This window comes from Ovis canadensis, chromosome 23 (genome assembly GCF_042477335.2).
Source record: "Ovis canadensis isolate MfBH-ARS-UI-01 breed Bighorn chromosome 23, ARS-UI_OviCan_v2, whole genome shotgun sequence".
NCBI lineage: Eukaryota > Metazoa > Chordata > Mammalia > Artiodactyla > Bovidae > Ovis > Ovis canadensis.
Genome location: NC_091267.1, coordinates 62,083,803 through 62,110,118, shown reverse-complemented (window position 1 = coordinate 62,110,118; position 26,316 = coordinate 62,083,803). Strand labels below are relative to the sequence as shown.

General features: G+C 51.4%; 1 protein-coding gene across 3 annotated transcripts in view; it reads right to left on the bottom strand.

Moving 5' to 3' along the window:
* Positions 1-26,316, bottom strand: part of CTIF (cap binding complex dependent translation initiation factor) — a 321,475-nt gene that overhangs the window by 16,004 nt on the left and 279,155 nt on the right. The window lies entirely within an intron of this gene.

The window sequence follows — 26,316 nt, the reverse complement described above, 5'->3', positions numbered from 1 at the left end:
CCCCACATCAATAAGGCCAATGGGGAGAAGTCAGCAAAGATGGGGTGACCACACACCCCAGTTTGCCTGGGATGGTTCCAGTGATTATCTCAAATGATTAGTAATATTCCTTTAGCTTTCAAAAGTGCCCTGATTAGGATGACACATTATAGTTAAAGGCCCAGACAAGGGGAAGGGCTGAGGAGCTGGGAGCCCCCTGCTCCCCAGTCACTATCTGCCCAGTCAGGACACCTCTAGCCTGTTCTTCCTCCTCCCCTGGTGCCCAGGTGCTCATGCCTGTCTCTGGGGGTTCAGCAGGTGGGGGTGGGGAAGAGGCCCCAAAGGTGTCTAAGCAGCCCCGCTCTCAGTGGCAGGCGGTTCTTACTGCCAGTCAGGACGCCTGCTGCAGCGCCCCACCTGGCCTGCCAGGGCGGACTCCTTCCCAGGGTGGGAGCTGGAACAGGACAGAATTATGGCAACATGAGCACCAGCGTCCAGCTGAAGCACAAGCTGGAATCAAGACTGCCGGGAGAAACATCAAAAACCTCAGATACGCAGATGACACCACCCTTATGGCAGAAAGCAAAGAGGAACTAAAGAGCCTCTTGATGAAAGTGAAAGAGAGTGAAAAAGTTGGCTTAAAGCTCAACATTCAGAAAACTAAGATCATGGCATCCGGTCCCATCACTTCATGGCAACTAGATAGGGAAACAATGGAAACAGTGAAAGACTTTACTTTCTTGGGCTCCATAATTACTTCAGATGAGGACTGCAGCCATGAAATTAAAAGATGCTTGCTCCTTGGAAGAAAAGCTATGAACCACCTAGATAGCATATTAAAAAGCAGACATTATTTTGCTGACAAAGGGCTGTATAGCCAAAGCCATGGTTTTTCCAGTGGTCATGTATAATGTGAGATTTGGACCATAAAGAAAACTGAGCACCGAAGAATTGATGCTTTTGAACTGTGGTGTTGGAGAAGACTCTTGAGAGTTGCTTGGACTGCAAGGAGATCCAACCAGTCCATTCTAAAGGAAATCAGTCTTGAATATTCATTGTAAGAACTGATGCTGAAGCTGAAGCTCCAATACTTTGGCCACCTGATGCGAAGAACTGACTCATCTGAAAAGACCCTGATGCTGGGAAAGATTGAAGGTGGGAGAAGAAGGGGACAGCAGAGGATGAGATGGTTGGATGGCATCACCGACTTGATGGACAAGAGTCTGAGCAAGCTCCGGGAGTTGGTGATGGACAGGGAGGCCTGGCGTGCTGCAGTCCATGGGGTTGCAAAGAGTTGGACGCGACTGGGTGGCTGAACTGAACTGAGCACCACCCACTGCTCCTTGCCGGCGGTCCCGGGGGAGGGTGGTTGTAGGGGAGGCAGATGGAAATGAAGCTGTTCTCCAAGCTCCCTCTGGGGAGGAGGCCAGGAGAGCAGGCCTGGACGCACTGGGGGCACCTGGGGCCATCACCCCACTATAGCACCCTCTGGACGCTCCTCTGAAGGAATGACTGCATTTTGCGTCTGACTCAGAATCTGATGGCTCTCTGAGATGGGGCAGGGGGTGGTTTCGGCTGGCTGGGGACCAGGCCTGAGGCCCGGGGCAGTGGGCAGATACCCCTCACGGGACCAGCCTCTCTCTGAACTCACAGGTCTCTCCTGGCACCCACCAGCCAGGGCCCCTCCGGCCGACGCAGGCAGGAGAGGGCAGGGAGGGCGAGGGCAGCCCCGGCAGCCAGTCTGCTTTGAGCTGGCTATCCTGGAGCCCCTGGCCCCTGGCCCCAGGCCTTAGCTCCCCGCCGCTCGCCCCACCACAACCTCCTCCCACCTGAGGCCTGGACTTGACCTTGCTGGCTCTGGGGGGAGGGCGTGATAAGCGTCTTGGTGGAGGGAACTAGCTGCCTGCAAAGGCATTTTCCGCTCTCTAAAGTAAACAATCAAACAGGAAATTAATCGAGAAACCCACATCAACGGAAGGTTCAGGTTGTGATTTTCACAGCCCCAGAGCCAGGAAATTCAAAGTTATAGTTCCCATAGCAACTTGCCTGTAGAATGGGCCCCAGCCGCTGGGCTGGAACGAGACCTTGAGGGGTCAACTAGGCCAGCCCCCTGCCTCCAGGAAGTGCAGCCCAACAGCAAGTCTGAATATGCTGGGGCCAGACTGTTCTTCTGAGGCTCAGCAGCGGGCCTGAGACAGAGTTAGGAGCAGCAGGGCCGGGGCTCTACGTTCAGCTCTCCTGAGCCTTGTAAACTGTGGAATCAGCTGACATCCCAGTTCTTCAGTCTTCTCTCTTACAATTATCAGTCCTGTATCCCAATACTCTGTGAACTGGGAGTAAATACCCAGGCCTGCAAGATGCTAGAGCGAGGGGCTGTGTCGTACACGCTTATTCTTATGTCTCCCACCCCTTGTTCTACTCAGTCCCACAACGACCCCCATCTCATATCCCAATCACCCCTGAACCTAGTGGCTGGCCTTTGCCTGCACTCCCACCCCCCCCCCTCCCCCCGACCTGCCCCAACTGGGCTGTTTTCCTCCAAGAGAGATCTCATTATTTGTATAGCTGCTTCACTGCGCTGTACTGTAGAACTAACGCAACGCTGTAAAGCAACTAGACTCCAATAAAAATCAATTAGAAGAAAAGATCTGCAGTAGGGCGTGGGGGAAAAAAAAGACGGATCTCAGCTTATTGACAGGGCCAAGAGATTTCAGACAGCCTCCAGGGTGGCACCATTTTTTGGTGGTTCTCGTCTCTTCGACCTGCCCCTCTAACCCCTTCTGGGCCCACGACATAAGCTCAATGTACACTGACAAATGGGTGGCCTGAAGGAGCCAGTGGCGAGCCCTCCCCCTTCAAGCCCATCAGGGGGGTCGTGGGGGTTGTGCGTCTTGGGTGGGGTTTTCTTTTGTGTGACTAGTGAGGAGTCCCGCCTGGCAGGAAAGGAGATAAGGGCGGTGGAGCTCAACCGAGAAGGAAACAGTCTGGAATCCTTCCCCGAGAGTCACCCTGCCCTCCCACCCGAGATGGCCACAACAGCCTGCGGACTGGCCGGCCTAATCACAGTTCTGCAGCCCCAGCCCGGGGATCCTGTGACAGCTAGCAGGGCTGAGGCAGGAGCAGGCGTTCCTGGGCACTGGGCCTGTGGCAGAGGGTGCCCGGCTCGCTTGCCCGCCCGCCCGCCCGCCTGGCCCTGGAGCTGGGCCGTGAATTGAGCAAAGCAGTGGAAAGAGAAGTGGCGCCTGCTGGAAAGCAGACAGAGCGGCTCCTGGATTTCCTAACAGGCCCAGCCGCGTGCCAGGGCCGACGGGCCAGCTCAGAGCGCCTGCCCGGCATCGCTTGCGCAAGAGGCCTTCCTCCCGTGGGTGAGCTTTCCTGGGTGGCCGAGCCGCTGTCGAGCCACACATGTCCCTGAGGGAGTCCGCCCCTCACACCCACCACCTTCCTGCCCTCTCCAGGGTGTAAGCACATCAGAACACGTTGGGCCCTTTGGAAAGACAGGAGGCCTCTTGGGGTGCAAGACAATCCCTTTTAAAGAAGCCAAAGAAACCTTAATCAGAAAGAAGTCGTAGGGAGGCAGGAATGGACGGAGGGCTGACTTCTCTGCAGGCTCAGAGGGGACCAGGCTGGGGGCACTGCTACAGAGGGTCACCTCCTGGTTTCGGAGGAAAGGCTGCCCTGTGCATAGAGTCCAGGGGTGCGGCCCTGCTCACTGGTGGGCACAAGGTCATCTGAAGGCCAAGCCCAGCCACTTTGTCGTGAGCCTGGGAGGAAGCTTCTCAGAAGTTCTTCATGACATGCCCAAGTCAACCAGAGGCCCCTGCTCCCAACTCCAGACTTGGCAGGGGTCTGAGTGGGGGAGGGCACCAGAAACCAGAGGGGAACCTTGAGGAGCTGGGACACGGAGTAAGAGCCTCTTACTCTGTCCCCAAGCATGGAACGCTGAAGAAGCCTTTGCTTAGACCATGTCCTTCTTCAGTGCCATCATCTTGGCCTGTCCTACAAGGAATAAAAGCCGGGTTCCAGGCAGCGGTGCCAGTCTTCCCAGGGTGGTAGAGGTGGATGGAGTTTGAAGCCACACTGCAGCAGCTGGGCAGGGGGGGCCTGGCCATTGGGTGAAGGAGGTTGGCTGGTTCTGTGGTGGGTTTGGGTGCAAGGTGGTAACCGAGGACCCATCGGACGGGGACGGCTGGGCCAATCAAGCTGAGACAAACAGGGCTGTGCTCCAGGCATGAGCATCTGCACTCAGAGCAGCAGCCACCCAAACGGAGGGGCACACAGGTCTGGGCTGAGAAAGGGTCCAGGGCTGCCTGGGGACAGCAGAAGGACTCACTGCCAAGTCCAAGGTTGGAGATAAAGGAGTATTTAACGGGCACCTGGGAGTTGGCTTGGGTTTCGAGCCTTACCCTTAGTAGAGTATACATTTTCATAATAGGTGAGTCTTTCTAAATTGAGATGATCTCTTTGGGTGAGTGAGCATGCGAATCCATATCTGTGTTACCCACGCATTGTTACCTGGTCCAACTGACGGCAGGGGATCAAGAGCTCAGCCCACTGACCCACTTCCTCCCCAGGGGCCCTTCCTGCCTCGCGCCCTGCTCCCCACCACAGATCTCTGGTCCAGCCAAAGCCATCTATGAACACATCTGGTCCTTATCTGCCTCTGGCCTTTGCTCCTCACTGACTCAGCTGGGTCTCCGCCTTTTCTCCCCTTGGCTCCAGTTATCGGATCTCTCAAGATAGGCTGAGAGATGTCCCTCCCCACAAAGCCTTCTCTGACCTCCTTTCCTGATCCCCCTGGAGGGAGAAGCCTCAAGACTCACAGCCCGGGGGCAGTTATTTGGTTCTGCCCAGTTCTACCTGGAGTCTAGACTAGTCTTTGCTCACATGGGAACTTGGCGTCCAGTGGGCCCTCTCAGAAGACCCGTGAATTGGATTTGAAGGAAAGCACGTGCTGGCTGGGGCCAAGTCACTCAAGAGCCTCTCTATTCCCTGGACGCAGCCCCACCAGTGACACACAGGTCTGAAGGGATAGAACATCTTTCATTCATTCATTCAATCACCCACTCACTCATTCAGCAAGGAACATGAGTCCTGTCCTCACCTGTAGACCTACTAATCTAATAAAGAAGACAGACTTTGCACAAGTGGGACAGTGATGGCAGCTGGGCCTGTAAAGCGAGACTGCCTAGGTCCTAATCCTGACTCGGTCACCTGCTGTGTATGTTGCACAGATAACTTTTCTGCGTCTCGGTTTCCTCATCTGGAAAGTGTGTGTGTCGGGGTGGGGTGTGAGTAGCACTAAACGAGATAATCTATGAGACATATTCAGAGCAGTATCTGGCTTCAGCAGCAGCAGCTCTCAGTTCTGCTCAGAACTAAGGGTGGTGCGGGGTGGCAGAAAGGACCATCTTCATCTGTGCGGGGAGAAGAAGCCCGGAAGAGGCTTCCTGGGGGAGCTCTAAACTGACACTCTGATGTGGAGCTGGGGAAACAGTGGGATCGGGAGCCGGGGGGAGGGAAGAACTTTCCAGGCAGTGACCCCGTGAGAGTCCCATCAGTCTGGAGTCCACAGAGACGGGGATGAGCCCGGGTAGAAGGCTGGTGGGGCAATTCCGGTGAAAGGTGACTGAGACAGAGGAGAGGGAGCAAAGTGGTAGCTGAGAACCATACCAGAGCTGCTGCCCACAGTCCCCGGAACTGACGGGGTGGCAGCCGGTCGGGACGCCCCTGAGTCTTTGAGCCAAGGGGGAATGGCCGGTGGAGGCACCCAGGCCTGGAGATGCGCATCTCGCATCTGTGCAGGTCAGGTGTGAGTGCTGCGGCTGCCCTGAGCATCTGCCTGTGACCACACGCTTCCAGGCCTTTGTCAGGGGTCTCACTCATGGCCCACCTGTGTTAGCTGTGTTGCCTGTCCTTTAGTAAATCCCAAAGGACATCAACTTCTCCACGCTTCTGGCTAAGAGGCCATCAAATGAACTTCTGGAGAAGGACTTAATGATGAACACCCCGCCTCGGCGAAGGCTCCTACACTAAATTCAAGGCGATGCATGCATCTGGAGCCAGTGTACATGTGCGTGTCTCCACACTCACCCACACATTATCCATCTACGTGCGTTACGTGAAGCATGACAAGAAAGGAGACTAGTTTCAGGGGGACATTAAAAAAAAGTCAATCCTGTTCCTCTCTTTCCTTCTAGCATCTGTGAGAGTACCTGCACCTGTGCAAGGACCCAGGCGAGACATTCTCCAGGTGGAGCTGAGCCCGGAGTCTCACCCAGGCCTGGGCAGCCTAGCACACCCAACTCAAGAGGGGCACTGGCTTGGAAACACCTCTGTGAGTCCTTGGTGGCGGCACACCTGCCTTCCAAGAGGCCTTTCATCTAAGATGAAGGAAAGTGGGGCAAAGAGGTAGAGAGGACCAGTTTGGAGTTATTTGAAGTCCAATCCAAGGTGATGGTAGCATGACAGGACAGAGGGTAGATGAGCTGCCTATTTGGGGGCACGGATGCCAGCTGAAGCTACAGGATTTGTAGACAGCAACAGGGGGAAAAGGGAGGAATTAAGGGGAACGCATCTGAAAAGACCCTGATGCTGGGAAAGACTGAAGGCGGGAGGAGAAGGGGATGACAGAGGATGAGATGGTTGGTGGCATCACCGACTGAATGGACATGAGTTTGAGTAAACTCCGGGAGTTGGTGATGGACAGGGAGGCCTGGCGTGATACAGTCCATGAGGTAGCAAAGAGTCAGACATGACTGAGCGACTGAACTGAACTAAAGGGGAACTCCTGAGTTTCTGGCCTGAGTAAAATGGGTGGCCATCTACCAAGACTGAGGCTAGCTAGAGGGAGGAGGAGGTTTGGCCATTTGGGTCTGGAGGTCGAAAGAGTGGTCCCGGCCAGAGGGAACATCTGAGAGCACTGGGTGCAATGGTACTGAAAGCTCTGAAGCCAGATGAGATTGTTCGGACCAGGATTTCTCAGCCACAGTACGACTGACATTCGGGCCAAACAATTCTTTTCTGTGGGGCCTCCTGTGCATGGCAGGACCCTGGCCCCTCTGGCTAGATGCCTCTAGCACTGCCCCAGTCACATGGACCAAAAATGCCTCCAGATACTATCAAATGTCCCCTGCAGGGAAAACTGCCCCTAGTTCAGAATTGAGATCAGGGGTGGCTAACCTCTAGTCCACCGGCCAAATCCCACCTGTGGCCTACTTCAGTATGGGGCCAGCAAGCTAAGAATGGTCTTCACTTTTTTTTTTTTTTTTTTTTAACGGTTGACAAAACATATCAGAAGAAGTATAATATTTTGTGACACATAAAAGTTACATGAAATTCAAAATTCTCTGTCCATAAATAACATTTTGTTGGAAGATAGTCACCGTCATTGGTTTATAACTCATTGTGTGGCTTTTGTAACAGCAGCACAGAGGCCCGAGCAGGCCTCTGGATGTGATGATGTGGACAGGGACCTCATTGTTGGCTGGACGAGGTGGAAGCAACCCAGAGACCCCATGTAGGGAGACAATTCTTTTGAAATTTCTGGCTGTAAGGGAAGAGAGCAATAGGGTGGCTTCTGAAGGAGAACGTGGGGTCAACGTAAGGCCTGCCCCCCTGCAGATGCATTTAGTGGGTTGATAAGAAGAAACCCCTAGGAGGAGGGAGTGTTGTGAAGTGGGAGAGAGAAGAGAAACCCATCAGATCGAAGAAGTAGAGAGGTGATGGGACAGGCAATGCTCTGGCATCAGGGGTGCGCTAAGCAGAGTCACCGCCCCAGAAGACAGGCCACCCAAAATAGGCCAGGTCCATCCACCATGGCCGTGAAGAGGCCGGAGACAGCCTGTGGGCCCCACGAGATAATTAAAGAAAGCAGAAGTTATGTAAGCAGGCTTAGATAGCACCTTGGGTGTAGAAGAAAGATGCTTAAAGCTGGCCTGTGAATTATTTAAAAGTCTTACTCTCTTATTTATGTTTATATATAAATTATTCTTTCTTCAAGCTCAGTGCTAACTTAACTGCAAAATGATATACAAAAATCCCACAGAGGGGTGGTGGTGATTTTAAACTGTGTTTCTAATCTTCTCAGCTGCATGTTTTTTGAGAGGACTTCTGGTTGACGTATCACCCATGCAAAAAAATGCACAGATCCTAAGCATGTAGTGAGACGGATTTACACAAATCACCATGGGCACGTGAGCTCCGATGCCCTGACCAAGAGCAACCACCTGGTCACACCTCACAGCCCTCCTGCGCTCTGTCTCTTCACTGACCCTCCCCAAGCATCACCACAATCACTCCTTATTACCAGAGCTTAGTTTTGGCCACTTAAAAATCCCCAGGATCTATGGGACTTCGCTGATGGTCCAGTGGTTAAGACTTTACCTTCCACTGCAGTGAGTGTGGGTTCGATCCCTGGTCAGGGAACTAAGATCCCCACATGCCTCCTGGCCAGAAAAACCAAAACATCAAACAGAAGCAATATTGTGACAAACTCAATTAAGACTTTTAAAAGATGGTCCAGGTCCAAAACATCTTTAAAAAAACCAACCCACTATTAAATTGGAAATAAACACGCTGACTCTCAGGGGGACCTCCTGTGACGCCCCTTGCTCACCTGGCCCCCGAGAGCCTTGCCTGTTCTTGGCTGCCCACTCTGGGTTTCCCTTCATGGGAAAAGGAAGTTAAGATCTGAATTAGCTGACCTCTGATGGGCCCAGGGCTACAGGTCAGCAGGGTGAGGGAGCTGATTTCCAAATCCAGGAATCTGTCTCAAAAGTCTGAAGCTCTCTTCTGTATTGTGTTTATAGATACGTGTCCTGTAACCTGGAGAAGGCAATGACACCCCATTCCAGTACTCTTGCTTGGAAAATCCCATGGATGGAGGAGCGACTTCACTTTCACTTTTCACTTTCATGCATTGGGGAAGGAAATGGCAACCCACTCCAGTGTTCTTGCCTGGAGAATCCCAGGGATGCGGGAGCCTGGTGGGCTGCCGTCTATGGGGTCGCACAGAGTCGGACACGACTGAAGTGACTTAGCACCATTAGCAGCCTGTAACTTTCTCTTTTGGCAGGGGTGGGGCGGGGTGGGGGGGGGGACATGGAGCCCTTTGAGGATCTCATGAAAACTGACACCTCTCCCAGAAAAATGCACATTTTCACAGATGTCAGCGTACAATGTCAGTAAGTCCACCCACCTAAACTCCCCCAGGGACAAATTCTGGACATGAGCTTTACCCCTAAATCAACAATGAAATGTCACAGAAACGAAGGCCAGAGAGATCAACACAGCCACGGTCTCAGGTGTTGCTTTTTTCCGTGGTTTTCCAAGCTGTGGCTGAGTAGCTCTGTGGTTAAGGCTCAATGTCAGAGTGGCCTATAAAGAGACCATAAAAGTTCTGTACAGTGTGCCAGACACTTGACAGATGTCATCACCAATCCTTAAGACAACCCTGCAGAGGCAGAGGCTGTTTCCCCATTTTACTGATGGAAAAACTGAGGCTCAAAGAGATTAAGTATTGCCTCAGGCCCCCAGCTAGTACAAACAGCGTGGGATCTGAAATCGTGTAAATCTGATGTCCAAGCCCTTGTTCTTTCCATTTCCCTTCTCATCGGGGAGGCTTGCTTCCCTCTGGCCCCCTCTGTGGATCCCCGAAGCTGGCAGGGACTTTCTCTAAAGTGCAGGGCAGCGTGGTCAGGAGGAGCTGACTGACAGCAGGGGGTTGCCTCATGTACACTGTCGCCACTCACACTGACTCACCGGAGCCCTGCCACTCGGGGACTCCAGGGCACACAGATGCGTTTCCTGCGCCTCAGATTGAGCCTCGGGCAGCATGCACAAGAACGGAAACCTCTGAAGGCAACCGGAGACAGAAAGCCACCCAGCTCTGCATCTGGAACAGCCAGCCTCCCTGGGTTCACATGAGAGAGCCAAGTCACATCTGGGCCTCAGTTTTGTCATCTGTGAGGTGGGGGTGGATTTCAGACTAGCCCCGACCTACTTGGTGCACAGTCCTCTCCTCGGCATCAGCATTGCCTGAGAAACGGCCAATTCTCCTCCCAGACAGCGATTTCCAAATTTGAATGTGCATCAACATTACCTGCAGGGCAATTTCCCAGCTGAGAACCACAGATTTAGACAGAGGGTCTGTAAACTAAAGCCCACTGGCCAAATCTGGCCCACAGCCTGCTTTTTATGGGTTCATAAGCTGAGAAGAGTTTTGACATTTTTAAATAGCTGGGGAGGAAAAAAAATCAAAAGAATAATAATATTCCGTGACACATAAAAATGATATAAAATTCAAATTTCCGTGTCCATAAATAAGGTTTTGTTGGAACACAGTCACTCTCAGTCATTTACATATCATCTCCGCTGCTTTCCCATTACGAAGGCAGAGCTGAGCAGTTTCTACAGAAACCGTTCTCATTGATTCGCACTGCTGCTCAGCGCAGTCCAAATAGCAGGGATGTGGTTAAACTTGACTTTGCCTCTTGGCCTGCAAAGCTAAAATATTTACTCTCTGGCCTTTTAGAGAAGTCTTCTGACCTCTGATCTGGAGAGTGGAGAGGAAAGCTTGTGCATGAGCTAGGATCTCTTCTCGGGGAGGGGAAAAGTGAGCCGTCAGGGGCTTTTGGAATTCACGCCAGTCTTTATCGGCACTGGGTCTGCCCTCGGAATCCTGACACTGCCGCTTTGAGGCCAGTGTGGAAGGCCCCTCTGACCATCTGCCTGGATGAAAATCCTAATTCCACTTCTGGAGCAGAGGCGCCAGGGGTTCTCTGCAAGCTTTAGTGCCTGTGGGTATTTATTTTCTGAGGAGACCCCTGAAGGGGTTAGTCATCTTCCCTTCCCACAAAACTGAGCATCACTTTTTCCTTTGGGGCACACATTTTTTTTCTTCTCCCAACCTCTCCTTTCAGAGCAGTAGATTCCCTGGAAGGGTAACACCCTACACACACATCCCTCCTACCTAGAAAATGGGGAGGTTATCTGATGGCACCAGGCTGGCCTAGGGAAGTCCTAGGCGCCTGGTGGGGCGGGGGCAGGCCAACCGAGGTGGAGGAGGCACAGTCACCAGAGCACGGCCTGTTTCCCGGACCCCCCACACTGGAGAACCCACTTCTCATCCGCAAGAGGCAAGAAAGCGCATGGGCCGGGTGGGCCAGTGGCAGGCAGCCTCACTGGGGGGCATCTCCACGCCCCGGAGCCCACGTGTTCTCCCGCCTTGGGCAGGACCCAAGCAAGTCTCAACCCTGGCCCTGGGATTCCAGGTATTTTCCCAGCCAGCCCCACCTCATCTAATTGCTTTCCAGTCAGCTAATCCTTGGCCCACGCCCTCAGCACCAGCCAGGCGAGCCACCTCGGTGTGGCCGGCAGTAGCTTCTGAGACTTCCCACGGCTCGCGTCCAAGCCTGGGGCAGCCAGCCTCTCGGCTCCCCTTGCCCAAACCACATCCTCCTCGCTCTTCCCCACACCTCCTCTGACTAACGTTTCCAAAGCAAGCCGAGCGCGGTCCAGTCCAGACCGAAAGCGGCAGACAGATTCATCCTCTGCTGTTCCCCCCCACAACCTCCCGCTCTCCCCCGAGACTGGCCATATCCTGGCGATCAGGGGAGAACAATTAGCAAAAAGTGGAGTCGTACCTACTGTTCAATTCCTGGAGCTAATTGTTTTAAGCAGGGATTCGGCCTTAATTAAAGGATAATTAGTTAGTGAATGTATGTTTGCATTTCCTAAGTCTGGCTTTTAACCCTGGGAAACCAGATTCAGCAAATACTTTCATGTTTCAATACCTCTGAGTAAGGGACAAGGTCTTAATTACAGAAATGGCAGTCCTGAGAACAACAGTGTAATCAAAAGGGCAATGGGAGAATGAGCTAATTGTGCCTTCCACCGACTGGGCCGGGCTTTGTTAAGCCATTGTGAGCAGGAGCCGGCAGCTGCCTGCCCTGCCGGGGTTGCCCCCCCCTCGGTCTGTGGATGCCGTTCTTAACTCTGTCATCCTGGCCACCCACGGCCAATCGCTTCCTGTGTTTTTCTTCTATCTTTTTCGCACTGCCCCCCACCCACCCTCACTCTCTCTCAACCTTTCTTCATCCGGGGGTCAAAATATTGCTTCTGCAGACCCCATCAGGGAGCTTCGGCCAACCAAGCCATGTTCAGTTCAGTTCAGTTCAGGCGTGTCTGACTCTTTGCGACCCCATTGACAGGCTTCCCTGGCCATCACCAACGCCCAGAGCTTGCTCAAACTCATGTCCTTAGAGTCCGTGATGCCATCCAACCATCTCATCCTCTGTCGACACCTTCTCCTCCAGCCTTCAGTCTTTCAGAGCATCAGGGTCTTTTCCAATGAGTTGGCTCTTCGAATCAGGTAGACAAAGTACTGGAGCTTCAGGTTCGGCATCAGTCCTTCCGATGAATATTCAGGACTGATTTCCTTTAGGATTGACTGGTTGGATCTCCTTGCAGTCCAAGGGACTCTCAAGAGACTTCTCTAGCACCACAGTTTGAAAGCATCAATTCTTACGGTGCTCAGCCTTCTTTATGATCCCAATTCTCACATTCATACATGACTATTAGAAAAACCATAGCTTTGACTATATGAACCTTTGCCAGTGGAGTAATGTCTCTGCTTTTTAATATGCTGTCTAGGTTTGTTATAGCTTTTCTTCCGAGGAGCAAGCATCTTTTAATTTCATGGCTGCAGTCATCATCTGCAGTGATTTCCTATAAAGTCTTTCACTGTTTCCGTTGTTTCCCCATCTATTTGCCATGAAGTGATGGGACCAGATGCCATGATCTTAGTTTTCTGAATGACTTCTTAACTGGAGCGAAATGTGGGGACAGCATTTGGGGAGCTTCACTGGCTGATGACAGTTTTTGCTCACGTTGCAAGTACGTTCCTTTGAGCTGGATTTTAGGGGGAGTATTCCTCTTCCTTCCCTCATTCTGAGCTCATCTCTAGGGACCAGGAGCAGCCAGCCCCACCCGGCTTGCTCACCTTGCCTCCTCAAGGATTCTGGACTTATCTCCCCTGAGAAATCTTCCTTAGTTAACTCTAGAAGGGCGACTGTTGTTCCGCGCTTCTCTCAGTCTAGACATTCTATTTCATTAATATATTCCACAGAATTTATTGAGCATCTATGCCATGGCAGGCACTGGAGTGCAGCTATGGACACAGTAGACCAGTCCCTGCCCTGGGAAAGTCTCCACGCTGGTTGGGGAGACAAAAAACAAGCAGATTAACTAAGAAAACTCCCAGGTGGAGTCAGGTATCAAGGCTGTGGCGATTAAGAACACAGGCTGCAATGGGTATGTCATGAGAGGACCCCTCTGAGGGACTGACATCCACCCAGAAGAGGCCTGGAAGGATACCTGGAAGGACCATCTCCCAGGTCGAAGGGCAAGGACAAGGGCTCTGAGACGGAATCTACTGTGTTCCTTCACACTTCTCATTGAGAAGCACTGTATTTATAGATACAGATGTGCTGCTTCCTGATCCCTTTATGCCATGCCTTTTGTTTATCAAGTCTTTGTTCTGTGTGTCCTGCCACAGGGAAGGGAGGAAGTCAACTTGTAATTAGCAAATGTCCTAAATTACGATTAATCCTCATTCCAATAAGGAACTGAGGGCCAGAGTGGGTAAGCTGCCCACGTCCGTCTGGCTCTGAAGACCATCTCTCTTCCTCTAATCACCCACTCAATGGACATGAGTTTGAGCAAGCTCTGGGAGATGGTGACGGACAGGGAAGCCTGGCATGTTGCAGTCCATGGGGTTGCAAAGCGTTGGATACGACTGAGTGATGGAACAATAACACCCGTCTTTACTGGCCTGGCCCGGGCCACCCGTTACCAACTGTCACTGCTGGCGCCGGTGACAATGGAGTCCTCCATAAGGGACTGGGCTCTGGCTAGGACCTGACGTGCACAGAAAAAAGGAGAGGTGGTTCCTAACCTGGTTTTCAGACCAACAAGTGCTGCCTAAATGTCACCTACCCAGCAGGGGCATCAGCGAAGGAGGGGGTGGTATCAGCAGCTGCTGGGTTTAAACGGTTTGACTCTGGTAGCTGGAGCTGGTTAAAGGAAGCTCAGTGAGTGTTCTGAAGAGAGCTGTGTGTGATTTAGGCACCAGCTCCTAGCAGAGGGGACTTCATGTTTGCACTTCTCCTCCCCGGGAGACAGCAGCTCTGCAAGGACAGGGCCATGCACAGCACGTTCAGGCCCAGGCCCCAGCAGTCCAATTAGCCCTTGACACTCAAAGACACCCAGACTGCTAGGTGGAGGGGACCTGAGTTGGAGCAGAAAGGCCTAGCCAAGCTGGGATAGGGGACGGGCAAACTCTGGGGTGATGTTCCGTGGGGGTGCAGATGGGTCCTGACCAGGCCAGCAATCAGTGGGGATGCTTACTTACAACCTCCTTCTAGGTAGGAAGTGGGCTTCTTTGTTGTTGTTTTTGTTTACTTCTGGATTATCTGAAGTTATGATGGCTATTTTTACCCCACAATGCTTGGTTTCTTATCCTCTAATTATAAAGATCTTTCCTTCTCCCTCCCAGCAACCTCCCCTCCCCACCGACCCACACACTCAAACTGTCCCAGCCTGACTTCCCTCGTGCTTCCAAGCGGGCTGAGCAGGCTCTGACATCAGCCCACTGAGAGAACGCCACGAGGAAGGTTCCTTTCTTTAAAATCCGAAGGATTTAAAAGATCTATGGGCAGAGGCATGCGTATGTGTACACGCTGTACATATATATGTCTGTGTGTGTATCTCATACCCACAACTCCAGCGAGAAACGATTTATCCTCCACCTTCCACTCACCAGCCTAGAAAAAATCCGAATCCCGACCCCTCCCCGTTCCCCGCCCGCCTTCCACGAGACTCCGCAGAAAGCAGGGGCCTCTTGAAGTTCAGACATTAATTACTGAGTTAAAATATTTTTAAAAATTACAAGGCATGGTCCCAGGGGAGGAGAGGAAGGCAGGAGAAGAGCGCGGAGCTGGGGGAAGGCGGGGAGAGCCCCTCCGCCCAGGGCTGCAGGGGCGGGTCTGGAGGCTGGGGCGGGTGAGCCCCCCACCCCCAACCCATAAGGCTGGGCGCCCCCTGCAGGCAGCACCGGGATAAGGCGAGAGGCCGAGCCGCGGGGGCTCCGTGGGGGAGGGGAGGGGCTGGAGGACCCCTCTCGGCCCTAAGCAGAGTTTAGCCAATTCTCTTACCTCGCCATTCCAGGGCTTAAACGTAGAATTCCTGCTAGAAAACGGTTATGTTAATTAAAACTCTTCAAGGAAGGGGACAGAGATCAAATCACTTCCCCTCTGTAATTAGGAGCATTGATGGGGCTGGGGGCTGGGAGGGAACGTGGAAGGAGCGGCAGCAATTCCATCTAAACCTTAAAATATATATATATCTCTCGAATGTTGGCCGTTTAAGAAAAACCTTTCCCACCTGTATATCCTAACACAGCTACCAGATTCTCAGAGAGCCACATCCTTTCTGCATTTCTAAATTTCTTAGAGAAAATACCGAAAGCATGCAACCGGCACCCGCCTTCCAAAGCGGAATTGAAGAGATGCCCTCCTGAGCCATGTTGAGATGGGTTTGGAAATCTCTTTTGAGTTTTAAAGACGGTTTAAAAACGGTTCTGGCGTGGAGACTGGTTTCCCTTTGGAAACCAGTGTCTGGTGGAAGCTGGTATTTTTATAACTCCAGGCTCTCTATCAGATCCTGTGTTACCATGGTTGCTAAGGGGAACACTGGCTTCAAATTTCACATTTCAGTTTGCAGAGTCTGGCTAAGGAAATAGGACAGTGGGGGAGTGGGGGGGTGGGGGGTGGGGCGGGGTTGCTGAGGGAGGGTCTGGGGGTGGGGGTGAGCCCTGAGTTGTATCTTGAGGAGGTCAAGGATCAGGGGAGCCTCAGATCCGGGCACATCAGTGTGTGTGTATGTATGTGTGTGTGTGTGTCTGTCTGTTTTGGGGGCTGTCTGAGTAGGTCAGCCGCGTCATACCACAGAGCATCTTGGCTGCCAAGTGGAAGAGGGGACAGCAGTTCTGGAGGGGACAAGAAGGGTGGGGAGTTATTTCTGTGGAGGTTACAGGCATGGTTGCTTAACCTGGGTATTCATAACGGCAGCTGCCAGCCCTGGAGGGACTGGAGGCTAAACTGGTGCCCAGGCCCTGTGTACCTGCCCCAGGAAGGGGTGCATTGTCAGAGGAACACTCCACACGGGGTCTATGCCTAAGATGAAGGCTGGAATAAACTGCTCACAGAGGAGGAAGGTTCTCCTGAATTTTCAAGCTTCCTTCCAGCCCTTCCCTTCCTGCTTGTTAGCCTGCTTGATTGACAGTTCCAGTCGGATCGCTCTCAGCTAAGGTGCCCTTGCCAGGCAGATCTTGCCTCATCTGCCTCTGGGCGCCCACATTCCCGCTTCCCACTCTCACCTTATTTTGAGCACTGTACTTTCCGCCATGCACTGAGTGACTCGTGGGTCTTTCTGGCTAGGGAGTGCCCCAGATTTAGTTGACTTTAATCTCGGCACAGAATCGAGCAGGAAGTGTCTGAGAGACTTTTGGGTTCGGTAAAGAAGTAGCATTTTTCTCTCAGTGTTTGTTGAATGAATAAAAAAACTCTCCTTTACGCTCTCTGTGGTGTCGCTCTCCAGCTTAAAATGCTCTCAGAGAGGGAGGTTCCCAGCATCACCTTGTGTCCACCAGAATGCCCCTGCTATGAGTCAAGGCCAGCCCACGGCCCACCCACCAGGCTGTCTCTTCATACAGACAGGCTGAGCTCCCTGCCCTCCGCTCAAGCTCTTCTTCATGGGGGACTTTCTTGTTCCCTGCCAACACCTGTCCAAAGCCCACTTCCCCTTAAGCTCTACGCCCCCTTCCTCTCTGCCCCCAGCGGCTGCCCACACTCCTAAACTTCCTCCACTTCTGTATTTGTACAACTTGTACAACCCATCATAAATATTCACAGACCACTGCGCATGTGGTAACTATTGCTGCTAAGTCACTTCAGTCGTGTCCAACTCTGTGTGACCCCATAGACGGCAGCCCACCAGGCTCCCCCGTCCCTGGGATTCTCCAGGCAAGAACACTGGAGTGGGTTGCCATCTCCCTCTCCAGTGCATGAAAGTGAAAAGTGAAAGTGAAGTCGCTCAGTCGTATCCGACTCTTAGGGACCCCATGGACTGCAGCCTACCAGGCTCCTCCGTCCATGGGATTTTCCAGGCAAGAGTACTGGAGTGGTAGCTAGTGGACTGCAAACTCCTTGCAGGAGGGTCACAACTTACATTCCTTCTTTCCAGGACTACTAGGAAACTTTTGCATGAAAATAAGAAAGTAGCTTTGGGACTTCCCTGGTGATCCAGTGGTCAGGACTCAGCACTCCCAGCGCAGGGGGGCCTGGGTTCTAACCCTGGTCAGGGAGCTAGATCCCATGTGCTGCCAACTAAGACCCAGAGCTGCCAAATAAATGAATATTTAAAAAAAAAAAAAGAAAGAAAGAAAGTAGCTTTGTCGCAAACCAAATGAGCACAGAGTCGCAAACCAAATGAGCACAGAGTCCCAAACACAATGCAGTCGGGGTTACATGCTAGATGAGACTCGGCCTATTCTCAGCTCCCAGTGGAAGATTGAAAATGATTTAAAAACAACCCAAATGAGGTCACAAGGCATTAATACAACCGCTGGTAAAGGACATGTCCAGAGGGCCTGTGTCAGTAGCTCTCTGCAGATGCAAGTTCTAGAATGTGCTGCAGCAAAAGGAAACCAGGGTTGGGTGGGGACACGGTGGGAAGTGAGCCTGGCCTTGAAGGTGGACTGGAGTCAGGCAACAGGAGGAGGAGGAAGATCATGCTGGAGGCAGGAGGAATGTCAGAGATCTTTTGTGGAAACACAACCGGAACTGGGTGGCTGGAGCTGTGGGACTCATGAGAGGTTCTCCAGGAAGAGGGGCTGTGATCATGGGGGACCGTGGTGCCTAGTTAGGAGAGTGGATCTGACTTTCTGAGGCTCCTGTGATGCAATTCTTCTCGTGAGCAATGCCTAGAATATGGTTTGCTTTCAACAGCAGTCCACAGCGTGTCAGCTCACTGAGGGGCTATCACACACCACTTGCTTTATATGAATATCTCACTTATTTTAAGCCTTAAAACTAACCTTCAGACTGAGTTATTCCCAATATTCCCATGTCAAGATAGAAACTTGAGGTTTAGAAAGATGAAGAATTAGGTTAAAGCCCCATAGCTAGGGGCTTCCCAGGTGGCGCTAGTGGTAAAGAACCTGCCTGCCAGTGTAGGAGGTACGACATGTAGGTTTGATCCTTGGGTTGGAAGATATCCTGGAGGAGGGCATGGCAACCCACTCCAGTATTATTGGCTGGAGAATCCCATGGATAGAGGAGCCTGGCAGGCTACAGTCCATAGGGTCGCAAGAGTCTGACACGACTGAAGTGGCTTGGCATGCATGCTCATAGCTGGTAAGTGGCAGAGGTGGGATTCAAACTCAGGTGTCTCTGGCTCTTCCGGTGGTCCCCCTCCCATGTGCCCTCTGCACATCACGGTCTCATGAAACGCACGTCTTAGCCTTGGCTGCACATTCGAGTTGCACAGAAAGCTTAAATCTCCCTCACTCCCCTGCCTCCTCAAATCCCCATCCCCAGAAAGTTCCATTTAATTGGTTGAAGTAGCGATCTGAGAATTTGTCATTTTGTAAAAGCTTCCCAAAGTGCAAAGGGGCAGCCCCGCACCCCGCCCCCGGCTCCAGGGAGCGTCCTGGGCGCTCTAAGTCTCTGCTCCCCGTTATGGTACATCACTATCCGGGGCACAGCCGTCCTCAATGTCTTCCAGCCACAGAGGGCCCTGCCCTGACTAGATCCATCCACAGCCCCCTCTCCTGCTCTGGGGAAGGGGGGACTGGTCCCACTGGAAAGGTACCCCTGAAGAATGTTCTACTGGACTCTCTGGGCCCTATGAAAATAGCGGAGGATCTCCACCCACACCCACTTCATCGCAGCCTTTTCCGAGGTCAGATTTCCCCCTGGAGCCAAAACAATGTGAGCAATTGAATTTACGCTCACGCAAAAAGTTAAAAAAGTGGCCCTCTCATTGTTGAGTGGAGCAATTTCATTTCCTGAGAAGCCTGACTCCTGCCCTCTGGCCTGCGCCTGCCAGCCTCTCGAGGAGCCCAGCCAGTTGCATCCCTGGGGGTTGGGGGTGTGATGCTCAGAGACACCCCTCAGAGGAAGGGCATAGATGGAGGGGCAGATGGGATTTCTGGGGCCTGAGGGAAGGAGAGCAAGGGAGCCAAGTGGAGGGAGGCATTGGTGGGGGTCAGAGAGAGGTGCAGAGAGATTCCTGACCGAGGCACCGCCTCCCTTCCTCTCCTCCTGACCTCCGGAGATGGTTGCCAGACTGAAGAGGGCAGAGAGGGTGGGAATCCCGAGAGAGAAGATGGGGGGTTGGGGGAGGGAGAAAGGGTGAGGAGTGGACAGAAATGGTGCCCTGGGAAAGCAGGCTCAGAAGACACAAGTGTTAAGGGGTTAAAAGCCAGCCCAGGATTCCCTGCAGAGGAATTTTTAACAAAGCTCTTGAAGTAAGCAGCCCAGAGAGAAGTAGTGATAGCTTGGAGGAGTCTAGTAAAATCACCACCAGGTCCACAAAGGTGGCAGGGAGCCTTGCAGGGTCAGGAAAAAGGAGATGCGGGGAGGTGCTGGGTAAGCCAGATCCCAAACCTTGCAGACTGGCTCCAGGTGAGACGGGAGATGATGAAACCCTTAGCTCAGGCCACAAACACTGATCACACCCCTCCTGTGTGTGGAACCCTTGCGGTCACAGTTTGACCGAGGTCCTTAGCAGGCTGAAAGGTCCTTAGAATGGCATTAAAACCAGTCGAGGGATGGCTCAGTACTTGTTGAGCCATCTTCTTCAATTTCTTGCATCAGTATTTTGTAGTTTTCAAGGCACAAGTCTTCACTTGCTGAGTTAAATGTATTCCTAAGTGTCTCTTTCTTTCTGATGCTGCTACAAATAAGCTCATTTCCCTCCTTTCGTTCGTCAGAGAATATGTTGTTAGCACTGTTGTTTAGTCGCTAAGTCGTGTCCAACTCTTTTGCAACCCCATGGACTGTGGCCCGCCAGGCTCCCTTGTCCATGGGATTTCCCAGGCAAGAGTACTGGAGTGTGTAGCCATTTCCTTCTCCAGAGGCTCTTCCTGACCCAGGGATTGAACCCGCGTCTCCTGCTTTGAGGCGGATTCTTCACCACTGAGCCACCAGGGAAGAAGCCCTGTTGTTAGCATGCAGAAATGCAATGGATGTTTTTGTATGTTGATTTTTATTCTGCAAATTTACTGAATTCATTTATTAGTCCTAACAGTTTTTCTCTGTGTGGAGTCTTTCAGTTCAGTTCAGTTCAGTCACTCAGTCGTGTCCGACTCTTTGTGATCCCATGAATCGCAGCACGCCAGGCCTCCCTGTCCATCACCAACTTCCGGAGTTCACTCAGATTCACGTCCATCCAGTCAGTGATGCCATCCAGCCATCTCATCCTCTGTCATCCCCTCCTCCTCCTGCCCCCAATTCCTCCCAGCATCAAAGTCTTTTCCAAAGAGTCAACTCTTTGCATGAGGTGGCCGAAGTACTGGAGTTTCAGCTTTAGGATCATTCCTTCCAAAGAAATCTCAGGGCTGATCTCCATCAGAATGGACTGGTTGGACCTCCTTGCAGTCCAAGGGACTCTCAAGAGTCTTCTCCCACACCACAGTTCAATAGCATCAATTCTTCAGTGCTCAGCCTTCTTCACAGTCCAACTCTCACATCCATACATGACCACAGGAAAAACCATAGATTGTCTATATACAAGATCATGTCATCCGCAAACAGACAATTTAACTTCTTCCTTTCTGACCTGGATAGCTTTTGTTTCTTTTGCTTGCCTAATTGCTGTGGCTGGGACTTCTAGTACTACGTTGAATAGGAGTGATGACAGTGGGCATTCTCTGTCTTGTTCCTGATCTTGGATTCAAAGATTAATATATTTAAAATGTCAATACTACTCAAAATGACCTGCAGATTCAGTGTAATCTAATAAAAACTCCAGTGTCATTTTTCACAGAAATAGAAAAAACAATTGTAAAATTCATTTGGAATAACAAAGGACTCCAAATAGTCAAAGCAATCTTGAAATAGTTTGAAAAAGAACAAGTCAGGAGGCACCACACTTCCTGATTTGAAAATACATTCCAAAGCGATAATAATTAGAATCAACATATAGACTAATGGTACAGAGTTTAGAGCCCAGAGATAAATCCAGGCAGGTCTGGTCAACTGAGAGGGAGTAGATACAGACAAAGATGCTGGGAGAATAAAATGGGGAAAGCATGGTCTCTTCAAATGATGCTGGGAAAACTGGATAGCCACATGCAGATGAATGAAACTGGAGTCTTATGCTATACAAAAATAAATTCCAAAATGGATTAAAGACTTATAACACAACACCTGAAACTACAACTCCTTGAAAAAAACATATGGGAAGAGTCTCATGACATTAGTCTCAGCAGTGATTTCATGGATACAACACCAAAATCACAAAAGGAGAAAGAGACAAGCGGGACTACATCAAACTAAAAAGCTTCTGAACAGCAAAGGAAATGCCAGAGTGAAAAGATAACCTACAGAATGGGAGAAAATATTTGTAAACTATATATCTGACAAGGGGTTAATGTTCAAAAACATGGAAGGAGCTCCTACAACCCCAAAGCAAAAGAAGCTAATAACCAGAATTTTAAAATGGGCTAAAGATTTGAATAGACATTTTTTCAAAGAAGACATAACAAACGGTCGACAGGTTTAGGAGAAGATGCTCAAGGTCACTAATCATCAAGGAAATGCAAGTCAAAACCATCTCAGACCTGTTAGGAAGGCCGTAATAAACACACCCATATGTATAACTACAAAAGGTGAAAACTGTTGAGAAATTAGATCTCTTGTAAAGTGCTGATGCAAATGCAAAATGGTACAGCTTCAATGGAAAACAGTAGGAAGGTTCCACACACACACACAAAAAACAGAACTTCTACAGAATATTATCCAGCAGTCCCACCCTGGGTATTTCTTTAAAAGTGCTGAAATCAAGATCTGGAAGAGACGTTAGCACTTCTGTGTTCACGGCAACACTACTCACAGTGTCCAACGTGGAAACTCTCTAAATATACACTGACAAACAAACAGATTTTAAGATGTGATCTATACACATAATGGAATACTCTTCAGCCTTTAAAAAGAAGGAGATTCATAATATGGGGCAACATGTTTGAATCTGGACGACATAATGCTAAGTGTCATAAGCAGTCATAGAAGAACAAATATTACATGTTTCCATGTGGCTCAGTGGTGAAGAATCTGCCTGCCAATGTAGGAAAAGCAGGAGAAGCAGGTTCAGTCCCTGGGTCGGAAAGATCCCCAGGAGGAGGAAATGGTAACCTGCTCCAGGATTCCTGCCTGAAAAATCCCAAGGGCAGAGGAACCTGGTGGGCTACAGTTCACGGGGTCGCAGAGTTGGACACGCTGTGCTCACACACTGGAGCTGCCATTTATATGAGGGATCTAAACTAGTCAAACTCATAGAAACAAAGACTGGAATGGGAGTTGCCAGACGCTGGGGGAAGGAGGAAGTGGGGATTGCTAATCACCGAGTATAACATTTCAGTGATGCTAAATGAATAAATTCTAAAGGTCTGCTGTACAACGTTATGCCTACAGATAATGATACTGTATTGTGCACTTAAAAATCTGAGAAGAGAGTAGGTCTCAAGTGTTCTTACCATGAGAAACATTTTAAAACATTAAGAAGAGCTCATGAGGCAAATACGAGCTGTAAACAGGAGGGCAAGGAGATTCACATAGTTTCTGGTCGCCAATAATACTCTTCAATCCCTTGGAAAATCATCTTGGCAGAAACGATTTGTTCTAACACAATTGAAGAGCCCACTGAAAATTATTCTTCTTCATCCCCTGAAGAGGGATCTCTGATTGGCACATGCTATTTATGGCAAAAACAGAATCAATTCCACAAAGATCTTTTTGGCTTCCGCCACGGAGCAGGCGTTGGGTATGGACGAGAATAGAAAAAGAGCTGCTCCTGTTCGACTCGTAAGGCAGTGAAGCAGGAGGTTTAGGAGCAGGGACTTGGGCAGTCAGATCCGAATTCTGATACTGACTCTGCTCCCACTAGCTGTGTGGCCATGAGCAAGCTGTCTGACCGCTCTGTTCTCTGGAAGATGGGGATGATAATCTTCAGGGTGTTGCCCCAGTTAAGAGACAGAAGAATGTATGAAGTGCTTTGGACAATGCCTTCCACTGAGCTGTTGTCAACACTAAAGAATCCACTACGGTGATGTCAAAAGGATGGAGCTGTAAGGATGGAGTGCTGAGCCTCCCCCAGAAGGAGCTCCTGGTGCATCTGGTGGGGGATGGGGACAGGAGGTGGTTCCAGAAGAAGGGACTTGAGCTGGGCCGGCAGGGAAGGTTTCAGGGCCAGAGAGAGAGACTTCAAGGACAGAGTCCAAGGTTTCAACCTTGGGTGACTTGAGAGAAGGTTAATTCAACAAGGTCAGAGTGTGGAAGCAAATGCCCATGGGCCTCGTTCTAGGGCAGGGCAGCTCTTAGAGAGCTGGATGTCCCCCAGCCTGAAGGGGTAAAGCACAGGTTCAATCTGAGTGAGCCACATGTCCAGTGAAGGTGGCCTCCATGAGCCCAAAGACCCTGAGACTGAGGATTTTGTATCTTCTTCTTCCTTCGGTTTGTTCCAAATGAGACTCTTTGCACCAAAGATGACCTGTGGGTTTGTGTTCGGCTCAGCGGCATGGAAGGAAGGAGAGGAGGGGAAGCCATGGCGGGGAGTGCCAAAGCCGTGGCTGCAGTGGGGGTCCCCATGATGCTGAGGAAGGGTAATCGGGGAGGCCTGGGACTGCTGCCTGGCCACAGGGGGAGCAGAAAGGCTGGGTCTGGGCCACGTGAGGACAGGGACTGAGCAGGAGGGTTTGGGGTGCTGCTGGTACATCCTGTTCGAGGCTCTGAGGCTTGACTTGGGATGTGTCTAGTGGGCAGCCAGAGATGCCAGCCTGGGGATGGTTCTGGCAGTTGGGAGGACCTCTGGACAGGGTAGGCTCTGTACATTTGGGGTCAGCCATCTGCATGGCCCTGGGGGAAGAGCCTAAACTTGTCCAGCATAGAGGAAGACAGCAGTGATGATTCTGGCTTCTAGAAACATCCGAGAACTAGCTCATCCTGCTTTGGAAGGATGTGGGTCAGGCCTGGGTATGCGTGTATGTGTAATCAGGTGGAGGAGGCGGCAACTGACTCTAAGATTTCAGGGGTCTCCCTATGTGGCCTCAAGCAGACAGGTTGGAATGTAGGACAGTGGTTTCCTCTTTACCAAACGGTGAAAGCCATCGATAATTTATTTATTTACCCTTCAAGTTTACCACGGGCCGGGGTGATAACACCCTGAAGAGTTTAATGCAACCAACAAGTGGGCGTCAGGAGGGCTCCTCATTTCTGGTCTGTGCAGACCTCTTGGCACCTTCTGGATCTCACACCAGAAGGTTCGCACTACCTCAGGCGGTGTCAGAGGTGTCTTGGCAGCCAGGGCCAGGGCTCAGCTGCAGCCTCACTTCCTGTCTGGGGGAGAGGTGACAGCAACACCAGGAGGTGCCCAGATCACGCAGAGGGAGCGTGTTCGGGCAATCCAGGTCATCACCCCAAAGCAGTGCTGCTCCCTGCCTTGAGGCAGGTTGTCGGGGTGCAGGGAAATTCAGGCAAGGACAGGGGGACCCCAAGAGGCCATCTGGGTCAGCCCCCGGTCCCCAAGAGGGCTAACTTCACGGCATTCCAAAGGGAGGCACAAAGCACAGCCACGGCCTGTCTTGGTGCTGCAGTCTGAGCTAAGCGCACCTGGAGAGCGAAGCAGAGCTGGAAGAGGCCATTGACTGAATCTAAGAAACAAGTCTGAATTCAAGTACACCTGTCAAGAAGCATCTCTGGCTCCGTGGAGTGGCCGAAGCTTAAAGGGGTCACAAAGCACCCAGGAGAGGCCCGCATGCTCTGCTTTCATGTGGGTCCACTCAGGCTGGAATGCACGCGCTGTTTTCCTACAAACGGATACTTCAGAAACGTTTACAGATACCCTCTCCCTTCTTTCAGAAACACAAAAGTATCTCGTGACAAGTCCCCCTTCCCTGGGGCCTTTCACAGAAATACTTCTCCAAGAACTTTTCCCCATTCACACCTTCACCTCCTCTGACTCCCCAGTGTGTGCTCACTCCGCGGACACCGTGGTGCCCCTCCCTGTTGCCAAACCCAGGCCACTTCTCTGCCCTGGTCCCACTGATTCCCCAGAGGTTGCCCCTCCCCACACCTTGGGATCAGCTGCTGAGGGTGGGTGGGGCCAGCATCTGGGAGCTGTGGGTTGACCGGTCCCCACTGCATCAAGCCTGTGCTGATCGCCCCTGCCAGCTTGTTTCCCGCCTGTTGGCCTCGTCCACCTCCTCCACTCCATCTCAGCCACCCCTAGGTGGGCCCCCAGCAGCAAGTACAGGTCAACACCGTGCCCCCAGGGCTGACCTCTTCTGGATCATCAGACAACTGTACTCGAGCAGCGCAGACAGAGAGCTGCCTTGAAGATGGACCATGGGCAGCCAAATCCCTGGTTTTCACCCCCAATCTATTTCTCTTCAGGAAATGGTGCCAGCAGGCTGATAACTGAGGACCCCACGCGGCTTCCTCCTTCCTCGGTATCGCACGTCAGCAAGTCCTCTTGGTTCTAACTCAAAGATACAACTGGAATGCCAATGGCCTTCGTCCTGTTCCCTTCTCACTCCTGTGTTCTAAGCCACAAGCCCCTCACCGGCCACATGAACAGCTTCTGTGTTTGTCCCTCCCATTCTAGCCCAGAGAGCCACCAAGGACGGCCCTCCACAGTGGATTACGGTACCTGGTAGGACACAGTCCCCCACCGACTTCCTGCTTCTTACAAGTTTCCTGATCACCCTCATTTTCCTCTTTTTCAGAGGCCATGTAGAAGCAACGATTTTTAAAAACAAATAATTAAGCAGTAAGCCCGTCCAGTCCAGAGATCTATTCACTCAGAGCACAATATTTTCTGTAGACTTGCATTCTGCAGACTGTGTTCTACAGCATGAACAGACGACAGTCCCAGTTCATCACACTTTCCTTTGGGGAACTATTTCCTTTCACGTAAACTCAATAAACAAAAACCTGGCTAGAGTAAACAGAAGCACCGGGGGAGTCCCGTTTCTCTTAACCGAGGGATTGATCACTT